General features: G+C 41.0%; 1 long non-coding RNA gene across 1 annotated transcript in view; it reads right to left on the bottom strand.

Moving 5' to 3' along the window:
* Positions 1-1,154: 1,154 nt before the first annotated feature.
* Positions 1,155-11,294, bottom strand: part of LOC141932643 (uncharacterized) — a 95,519-nt gene continuing 85,379 nt past the window's right edge. Inside the window, exon 3 of the long non-coding RNA XR_012625872.1 lies at positions 1,155-1,202. This is a non-coding gene — a long non-coding RNA (uncharacterized LOC141932643). The remainder of the gene's footprint in view (positions 1,203-11,294) is intronic.

Raw genomic sequence — 11,294 nt, 5'->3', positions numbered from 1 at the left:
AATAATACTTTGTTCTCTCTGTGGATCTTCGAAAAATACAAAAAGACACCTAACTTGTATGAATGTCTTGCACATTTCCTAAGGTTCCTGCCAGCTAAGGATGTATCCATGGAATATTTGATCATCAGACACAAAGCTGAATGGATGAAAATCTGTATGCTCTTCAACCCCCAAACAACAAAAAAAAAAATATTACAGGACAAGAATTAATCTAATTGAGATTATACTAAATTAAATTTCTAGTTAATTTCTTTACACAGGAGGCTCACGGCACTGACTTGTAGACAACTGTGAGGTTGTAAGAAGTGTGTAGATACCTTGGCAAGGTGTCACCATGCTCTTGTAAACTCCTTCTTATCATTTCCAGGACAAAACTTTTCCTTCCTGCTTTCTTCCCTTCCTGCATGCCCTCTAGCCTTTCAGGTTTTCCTTCCTGCCTTAACATCTTTTTCTCTTAATTTCCTTCCTTCCTTCCTTCCTTCCTTCCTTCCTTCCTTCCTTCCTTCCTTCCTTCCTTCCTTCCTTCCTTCCTTCCTTCCTTCCTTCCTTCCTTCCTTCCTTCCTTCCTTCCTTCCTTCCTTCCTTCCTTCCTTCCTTCCTTCCTTCCTTCCTTCCTTCCTTCCCTCTTTCTTTCCCTCTCTGACATCTTTCTTTTCCCTCTGACATCTTGACAGAGGAGCTGTGTGGTCTACTGTGGGCAATGGATCCTGCTCCACCTTTCCTCCTACACACTGCAGTTTTCAAACTGTTCCAGTCTAGTTTATGATATCTTAAAAGAAAGTAATGCACCACTTGTTACAAGGACTTTCCTTTTCCTCAGTTTCTTGCCTGGCTTCTGTCCAGGCAGGTTTTTGGGGGTCAACAGCACTATCTAGTAGCAGAGCCTCTGACCAGTTACGTAAAGTACTGTATTGCAATGTAAAGCAATTACTTCACACTGTTCTGTAATTCTGGGGGAATTTCTATCTATGATGAAAAAAATCCCAAACCACCATGAGACTGCTCATAAACAGGTCAATATGAAATATCTAAACCACAAAACTTATTGTTCAAGCTAGCAGAGAACAGACACCTCCCAAGCTTACCTGGAAGACATACTGAAGCACAGATCAAAACACATCCATAAATTGATGAGGTTCTTTAGGTATGATGAGAACCCTAAGGTATAGCCATTGAATCCACTGTGATCCAAAGAGTAATAGCTGAAAAACCATAATGGATAAGTTAAAATGGCTTTTTGAATAAATCAGAAAGAATTTTGAAGAACATTTGTAAAATCAAGAAGTTCCAAAAAAAGTTGCAAGGATGTAGTTCTAAAATATAGGAAAGTTGTTTTTTTTTTTTTAATAGTCAAAATTTTTACTTGGGGCATCGTGGTCATAAAACAGATAAATCCATTAAAAAAAAAGTCGTCTTTTAGGAATGTATAATCACTGCCAAATATCTTGGTGCTAGTACTATTTTTGGTTATGTGATGGAAGATTCATTCCAGTTATATGTATCATCATCAATCAGTTTGATTTTAACGCCCCCAAAATAGGAAGTGGGTTTCAGCACCAGCAGCTGAGAAAGAACTACTTCGCAATAGAAAAAAGAGGAAAAAAAAGGAAAAAAAGTCCATAAAGATTTTTTTTTTTTAATTTAATTTCTCTAGTATCTCTTCAGGGGGAAAAAAAAAATCTTCATTACATATCATAAATGACCGGTGAAGCTACTGAGGACAGATGTAGCCATTTCATTGCTGATAGTGGCCAGAATACATAAATGATACTGTATTAAATTTTAGAAGTAACTATATATATGTGTACAGACCTGGTTCTACTTATGCACAAGCAAATATTTAAGGGGGAAATTATTTCTGTGTCACCATTGGATGCCTTGCCCAGAACAGCTAACAGCTCCAGAAACAAAATTCCATTTGCTAAATAATTACAAACTTTAGAGATGGTTACATTAAATAACCAAAAAGCAATTCAGAACTTTCTAATTCAGGAAACTGAAGAATAGCTGTGTCCTATGGCAAAAAGGTAGTAATGAAATTATATCATTAACACAAATATTAATATGATTTCAAGAAGATATTCTTGGCCATCAGCTTAATATAAAGACATAGAACTGGAAAGTAATCATCTGACTCCAGAAATAACTACTGGCTTTGTCAGAAACTATAACATGTCAGACCTGGAACTGAATGACGAGGTCTTGGAGAAAGATAAATGCAGATACAAAAAAGCTACATATTCTGCAGTGGCTGATGATTGCTCTTCATGGCTAGAAGTAATATGCATGACAACAATCTGATGTAGAAAAAGCAATTTGAAGGGATTTGTAAAACACATTTCCTTCAGGTTACCTGGTGACTTTGTTTCAGCTAGATGCTCACAATTTATTTCTGAGGAATTCTCAACTTTACTACAACAATATTTAATCAAACATTGGGGCAGCTACCTACCACACACCAGCAAATACATGGGTAGAACAGTCTGTGCTGACAGTGAGATGAGCGAGAGTGAAAAAGGAGAAAAAATTTGCTGTTTCTACGTGGGACAGCTTCTCACATTATTATTGCACAGACTAGAGAGTATATATTCCTAAATTTTGTTTTACTGTAAAGGTTAAAACACTGCTTGGTAATAATTATAAGAAAATGAAATAGGAGGACAATAGGGGAAAGCAGGAATTCAAGCCTTTAACACATTTCAGAGAAGTCAAAGAGGAAGTGATTAAGAGACCACATAATCACCTGATTTTAAGAAAAATCTCAATATGGGTGCTGCTTACACCTTCGAAGTTAAAATAAATGTCTATGGTTTTCAAAGAAAGAAGATATTTCCAAGGAAATGCTGTCCAAATTGTAGTAGTAAGAGTTGAAAGAAACAAATGTCAGTTGTTCTTCCTGAAAGAGCAGCACCAATGAAAACAGGTTCATGGAGTGCGATTATTGGGGTTTTAGTGGTTATGTCTGAGTAATGTTTTAATGGCTATATTTCAGGAGCATTTGGGAAATGGTATGTTACATGAGGAAGCTTAGTTATAGCTTTACATCTTACATAGCTACCAATCTTGTCCTTGTAGTTAATTGAGCTCTAAAAGCCCACATGATTAGGAGAATTTAGTTGCTTTCTGATCACAGAATCATAGAATCATAGAAGCAGAGAATCATAGACTCATAGAACTATAGAATGGTTTGGTTTAGAAGGGACCTTAACAACCATCTAGTTCCAACCCCCCTGCCATGGGCAGGGACACCTTCCACTAGACCAGGTTGCTCAAAGCCTGGTCCAACCTGGTCTTGAACACTGCCAGGGAGGGAGCAGCCACAGCTTCTCAGGGCAACTTGTTCCAATTTCCCACCACACTCACAGTAAAGAATTTCTTCCTTATATCTAATATAAATCTACCCTCTTTCCATTTAAAACTGTTGCCCCTCATCCTATCATTATGCTCCCTAATAAAAAGTCCCTCCCCATATTTCCTGTAGGCCCCATTCAAGTACTGGAAGGTTCCTATAAGGTCTCCCTCGAGCATTCTCTTCTCCAGGCTGAACAACCCCAACTCTCTCAGCCTGTCCTCATAAGGGAGGTGCTCTGGTCCAGTCCCTTGATCATCTTCATGGCCTCCTCTGGACCTGCTTGAGCAGATCCATGTGCTTCTTATGTTGGGGGTCCCAGAGCTGAACACAGCACTGCAGGTGGGGTCTCATGAGAGAGGAGTAGAGGGGGAGAATCACCTCCCTCAACCTGCTCGTCACACTTCTCTTGATTCAGTCCAGGATACAGTTGGCTTTCTGGGCCGTGAGTGCACATTGCTGGCTCATATTTAGTTTTCTGTCCACCAATACCCCCAAGGTCTTCTCCTCAGGGCTGCTCTCAATCTCTTCTATGCCCAGCCTGTATCTGAGCTTGGGATTGCCCCAACCCATGTGCAGGACTTTGTACTTGGCCTTGTTGAACTTCATGAGGTTCACACAGGCCCCCCTCTCCAGCCTGTCCAGGTCCCTCTGGATGGCACATCCCTTCCCTCCAGTGTGTTGACCGCACCACACAGCTTGGTGTCATCAGCAAACTTGCTGAGGGTGCACTCGATCCCACTGTCCATGTCACCAACACAGATGTTAAACAGCGCCGGTTCCAATACTGACCCCTGAGGAATGCCACTTGGTAACTGCTCTCCACTTTGACATCAAGCCATTGACTGCAACCCTTTGAGTGTGACCATCCAGCCAATTCCTTATCCACCAATAGGGATATCTTTGACATCTTTGAACATCCCTGAAACATTTTAAAGTTTCTTTGTTTTGTTTTTTTTATTCCCTCAATATTATTTTTATAAACAGAAATATGTAAATCACTGCTCTGCATTCCAAGGAAGTAAAATGGTATTTTATTATTTTACTATATCACTGTTTGTCTGCATATTGCAAAACTGTAACACTATGTAAAGTAACATCTTTTTTTTATGACATCATGGACTTACATTCAGTCAGCAGTGAAGTTGGTAAATAAGGTATTTAGCTGTCTGCACTCCTTCTGGATTAATCAGCCTTAAGGCAATTGAGCTGCAAAGCTGGGTGTTGTTTCTACAGACACCTGCCTCTGATCAAAATGAGACATAGAAGCTAAAGGTCTCAAAGCAGCCAACTTGTGGGTTTGAAATGCATGGCACTCATGAACTTCATGGGAAAATGCACAGCTCTACTATAAATAATTTTGAAAGGTGAAAGCAGAAACTCATGCATATGATAAGTGTATTGGGTTTGACTGAGATGGAGTTAATTTTACCCCACAGCAGCCCTCATAGCACTGTGCTCTGTATTGGTATCTAGAAAGGTGTTGATAACACACCAGTGTTTTGGCTACTGCTGAGCAGTGCTGGCACAGCATGAAGGCTGTCTCTCTAACACTCCCCCCTCACCATTAGGCTGGGGATGGACAGGATCTTGGGAGGGGACATAACCAGGACAGCTGACCCAAACTGACCAAAAGGATATTCCATAGCATACGACATCTACTCAGCAATAGAAGCTAAGAGAAAGGAGGAGGAAGGGGGACATTTGTTATTTACAAAGTTTGTCTTCCAGAGCAACTGCTATATGTACTGAAACCCTGTTTCCTGGGAAGGGGCCGGAGATCGCCTGCTGATGAGAAGTAGATAATAAATCTTTTGTTTTCCTTTGTTTCCACACACAACCTTTGTATTTACTTTACTAAAACTGCATTCATCTTGATCCACAAGTTGCTTTTTTTTCCATCTTATTTCCTCCCCCTCTGTCCTGCTGAGGAGGGGAGTGATAGAGTGGCTTGTTGTCCAGCCAAGGTCAACTCACCACACCCAGGCATCTCACTTTTCAGATAAAGTACAAATTATTACAATTAACTGTTATTAAAATCACAAGAATGCAAGATCTTAAGCAGCAGACAGGCAACTCATCATAGTAGGTGTTCCATAAACATATATCAAACAGAGGCTCCTTGCTTCAACAAATTTTAGTTTTTTATAAATTTCTTTCCCTAAATCTTGACAGTATTACATCAAAGGATATTGCTGTCTCTCTTTTCTTCAGATCTAGATAAAAATAAAGGTGTCATATAGCACTAATATATACAGTCTCCCCAGACCTCCCAAATTTATTCTCTCCCATTAGATGAGATACTATCCATCAGGTGAGGGGAATATGAAGGGTTTTGTCAAAGACACTTTTATAGGCAGGACCTGGAGAGTGCACTTCTAACATGATTCTTTGAAGAAGGGACTTGCAAGTATCTGAAATGATATCTGTGATATAAATTCACACTCTCTTTCTCCTACTGTGGGTTTACTTCACTCAGAACCAGGTGAGTCTGAGCAGACACAAATCAGGCCAATCCACTGAGCTTTGCATTGGATGGAGGAGTGCCAAAGCTGGTGACCGTCCACAGGGCACTGCTGGAAATAAATGAGGTCCTGGGGTATGGAGAGAGAATGAGCTGGGAGTTGTACTCCTATGTGTGAACAAGAGGCAAGTAAGAACAGGAAGGTGGTGGATTTTTTTCCCTTAATCTTTTGAGGAAAATATTTCATTATCTGTCAGCCTCTCCTTCTCCTCCTAGGACAGTTTTCTTTTTTTTTTTTTTCCCCCCCAGAATTCTTTCAGGTAAGATGATCTGGGTATGCTTTGATGAAAAGTTGGGATTTTTGAAGGAAAGTCACACTTCTGACCAATAAAAACACAATTTCTGAAAACCAAAACTTTCTTGAAAAAGAAAAACCCCACCCAGTCTCTACTGAAAATTTCCAAATAGATGTAATAGGCCTGGGAAATGTGATCATATCTTTCTCTCTTAGATGTCCATAAAAAATGATACAATCATCTACAGGTTCTCTGTGGCCATGTCATTTCCTTAGCTGAAATGCATGGGACTTGGTTCAGTCCTCTCTGGTGCCTACAGTTTCTCTATTTATAGTCTTGAGTACACTGTTGACCCCTAAGGGAGTGAAAGGGTCCTTTTTCCCAGATACTATAGTGATTATCCTACCACTTGTTCCCTAACTGAAATGTCAGACAGAAAGTAAATCTGGGAAAGTAGAGAATCCACAAATAAGGAAAGTAAAGAAAATCTTTGTATAAATGCTGTGAAGGTTGAGTTTTGCACAGCTCTAATCTTTGTTTGTAACACACAAAGAACTAGACTCTAATAACATCTGGGCACCAATTCAGACTGACTAAAGCAATGAAAATGTGATTTAAGACTCCCACAGCACCCTCAGCTCATCCCCGTTACACAGAACTGTTATGAAGGCAGTTTGTTAAATGATTAGGTGAAATATCTGTCAGCCTTCTAAAGATGAAAATACAGTAACTTAAGCACAGGTTTTTGTTGTGGGGAGTTTTTTTGTATGTTTTTTTATTTTATTTTGTGTGCTCCTCTTCTTCCTAACAGGACTCTCTTAAACTTATTGAAAACAATTTGTTTGGTAACAACACAGTTAAAGGGAATGCCTAAGTCCATTCCAAGAGAACCAGTGTTAATGTGTTCAAGGAAACTAACAGAAAGTCACCCAGAACAAATGAAACTGGTTTTTTTTGGGGTTTTTTTGTTTTTTTTTTCCTCCAGATGTAACAGTCTTTGTAGATCAGACTAATAGCTTGTCTCACTCATACACATGCACACCTCTTGAATGGAGAAAAGGCAAGAAATGATATTTGAGAAACAGCAGGGAAAAAACATGTGTGTAAGAGGTAAATATAAATCTGACTTAGAGGTAAACATCAGACTGCATTTGACTTCAAAGACCCAGACAAAAATCTAATATGAGGATTCTTCTAACACTATCTTATTGTGGTGGATTGACCCTGGCTGGATTCCAGGTGCTCACCAAAGCTCTTCTATTACTCCCCCTCCTCAGCTGGATAGGGGAGAGAAAATATAGGTCGAGATAAGGACAGAGGGATCACTCACCAATTACCATCATGGGCAAAACAGATTCAACTTGAGAAAATTAATTTCTTGTCAATCAGAATCAGAGTAAGGTAATGAGAAAATAAAACCAAATCTTTAAACACCTTCCCCCACATCTCCTTTCTTCCCAGGTTTTTTTATCTTTACTCCTGAATTCTCTAACTCCTCCAGCAGTTCAGGGGGATGAGGAATGAGGGTTGCAGTTAGTTTATCATATGTTGTCTCTATCACTCCTTCCTCCTCAGGAGGAGGACTCCTCACACTCTTCCTCTGCTCCAGGGTGGGGTCCCTCCCACTGGAGACAGTCCTCCATGAACTTCTCCAACATGAGACCTTCCCATAGGCTGCAGTACTTCTCCAGTGTGTGTCCCTCCCACAGGGTGCAGTCCTTCAGGCACAGACTGCTCCACCGTGGGTCCCCCACGGGGTCACAAGTCCTGCCAGAAAACCTGCTCCAGCGTGGGCTCCACTCTCCATGGGGCCACAGGTCCTGCCAGGAGCCTGCTCAGTGTGGCTTCCCATGGGGTCACAGCCTCCTTCGGGCATCCCCCCGCTCCCCTGTGGGGTCCCCCACGGGCTGCAGGTGGAGATCTGCTCCACCATGGACCTCCATGGGTGCAGGGCACAGCTGCCTCACCATGGGCTGCACCACGGGCTGCAGGGGAATCTCTGCTCTGGTGCCTGGAGCACCTCCTGCCCCTCCTTCTTCACTGACCTTGGTGTCTGCAGAGTTGTTTCTCTCACACAGTCTTAATGCTTTCTTTGTTTGCAGTTGCCATTGGGCAGGGTTTTTTTCTCCCTCTTCTTAACTACATTATCCCAGAGGTGCTACCACTGTTGCTGATGGACTCAACCTTGGCCAGTGGTGGGTCCATCTTGGAGATGTCTGACATTGGCTCTAGTGAACATACAGGAAGCTTCTAGCAGCTTCTCACAGAAGCCATACCTATAGCTCCCCTACTACCAAAATCTTGCCATGCAAACCCAATACACTGGGAAATTTTTGTTAGGGGAAAAATCTAAAGCAAATTAAAAGAACAACAATAATGCACAAAAAATTATGAGAGAAAAAATTGTGAAGCTCAGTTGATGAGACACTCTCCCCTGAGCAGCACTGTTGTTTGGCTTATTTTTAATGAAAAGACAGATGCAAACCCACAATGGAAATGGAATGGACTTAGAAAATAATTGATATATGGATGAAACTATCATTCCAATTGCATTACTGCAAATCAAAGAAAATCAATGACCTTAACTGACAAGAATAACACTTCATATCTCATTTTTAAAATAACACATTTTGCCAGCACATATTTCCAGAATTTACCTACATAGATATCTTTGTACTACATAGATATCTAGATAGATGGGTATATATTGTACTAATTGGTTACATTAAGAAATTTCAGTTTGCTGGGAAAAAGAGCTTTTTTGACCACTTAAACTCCTTTATCTTTACTGATGTCATCTACTTGGACCTGTGCAAAGCATTTGACACTGTCCCGCATGACACCTTTATCTCTCAATTGGAGAGAAGTGGATATTGACAGGTGGACCACTCAATGGTCACACTCAAAGGGTTGCAGTCAATGTCTCGATGTCCAGGTGGAGAGCAGTAACCAAGTGGCATTCCTCAGGGGTCGGTATTGGAACTGGCGCTGTTTAACATCTGTGTTGGTGACATGGACAGTGGGATCGAGTGCACCCTCAGCATGTTTGCCGATGACACCAAGCTGTGTGGTGCGGTCAACACACTGGAGGGAAGGGATATGTCATCCAGAGGGACCTGGACAGGCTGGAGAGGGGGGCCTGTGTGAACCTCATGAAGTTCAACAAGGCCAAGTACAAAGTCCTGCACATGGGTTGGGGCAATCCCAAGCTCAGATACAGGCTGGGCATAGAAGAGATTGAGAGCAGCCCTGAGGAGAAGACCTTGGGGGTATTGGTGGACAGAAAACTAAATATGAGCCAGCAATGTGCACTCACGGCCCAGAAAGCCAACTGTATCCTGGACTGAATCAAGAGAAGTGTGACGAGCAGGTTGAGGGAGGTGATTCTCCCCCTCTACTCCTCTCTCATGAGACCCCACCTGCAGTGCTGTGTTCAGCTTTGGGACCCCCAACATAAGAAGCACATGGATCTGCTCAAGCAGGTCCAGAGGAGGCCATGAAGATGATCAAGGGACTGGACCAGAGCACCTCCCTTATGAGGACAGGCTGAGAGAGTTGGGGTTGTTCAGCCTGGAGAAGAGAATGCTCGAGAGAGACCTTATAGGAACCTTCCAGTACTTGAATGGGACCTACAGGAAATATGGGGAGGGACTCTTTATCAGGGAGCGTAGTGATAGAATGAGAGGTAACAGTTTTAAATGGAAAGAGGGTAGACTTAGATTAGATGTGAGGAAGAAATTCTTTACTGCGAGGGTGGTGAGGCACTGGCACAGGTTGCCCAAAGAATCTGTGGCTGCCCCCTCCCTGGCAGTGTTCAAGACCAGGTTGGACGGGGCTTTGAGCAACCTGGTCCAGTGGAAGGTGTCCCTGCCCATGGCAGGGGGGTTGGAACTAGATGGTTGTTAAGGTCCCTTCTAAACCAAACCATTCTATAATTCTACTGTAGTCCCATCTCCACAGCCTTCACTAATTGAAAATACAAGGTTTGTATCCACTGCTCTGTGAAATCAATGACAGCCATGTTCAATGACAGTAAAAATTACTTTCACAGGATAGTTGCCATTTAAAACTTAGAGTTTTTATAATAACAAATCTGAGGCAAATTCTTTTCTCACATAAACAGTCTCAGAGAAAGGAAAGAAGGGGAAAAAAAGAATTAGTTCTGGATTTGATTTAAATTTCCCTCCTTAACCCTAATCCAAAAATTTATTGAAAAGAAAACCACAAAACAGTTAAAATTTCCTGTAGAAACATAAAGCATGTTATTTTATCAGCTCTACTGTAATTGATTTCAATGTCTATCCATGTATCATTATTTATTTTGAAGCAAATATATGAAAAGTGTGAAGCATCCAACTGGGACTACCATTGCTGGGCAAAATTCTGTTTAGTCACATCAGACAGTTTATCTGAGGATGAGTTTCAGATCTTTTTGAGAAAGAAAAAATTTCAGTTTTATAAGCATTTATAGTGCATGTAAAAAAAAGATTTTATTCTGCAGATTTTTAGTATTGCCCTGAGTAGGCTACTTATTATTTTTGTCATTTCTGATTAAAACAGCAATTCCAGCACTTTCCGGTTCTAAAAGTGTCAAGGGCAAATAGTTGAACTAGTAAGGTTTCCAATTCAGTAGAAGTTCTGCTTCCGAATCAACTGTAATTAGAAACATCTTAATTCAATTCCCATTTGAGTCCAACTAAACTTCACAATAATAGTTTAAGTTTAGTTTCCAATATAAGAAGAAATATTGTTAATTGGACTCAACTCATTCTGACTCCTTGGCTGTGAGGACCAGTGCATCAAAGACAGTGAAACACTGGGGGACTGTGGCCAGAGTGAGACCTCATGAGTTCGAAAATAAACAAATAGTTGTTTTCACTGAGCAGCGTCAATGCAGGAGAACATATGAATTCAGAGGGTTCCTTACAGCAGAAATATAGGCAGCATGTGAGACTGGAACTAGGCTTATAAACTATTATATATCAGGTGCAATGTATCAGGAAGGCAGCAGAAGAACTTTTTATAGACTCTTTAAATTCATGTACAGCTGCAACTGTAATTGGTCAGCTCCCAAAAACACCTGATAAACAAAATGAGGAAAAAACAACAGCAACAACAAAACCCACTTACCTTTCCTGGTTCTCAGAAGCACAACAAAACCAAAAGAACATTCATGACTCAGTCC

This window comes from Strix aluco, chromosome 1 (assembly GCF_031877795.1).
Source record: "Strix aluco isolate bStrAlu1 chromosome 1, bStrAlu1.hap1, whole genome shotgun sequence".
Classification (NCBI taxonomy): Eukaryota; Metazoa; Chordata; class Aves; order Strigiformes; family Strigidae; genus Strix; species Strix aluco.
The sequence above is the reverse complement of the archived record's forward strand: the minus strand, read 5'-3'. Positions and strand labels throughout refer to the sequence as shown.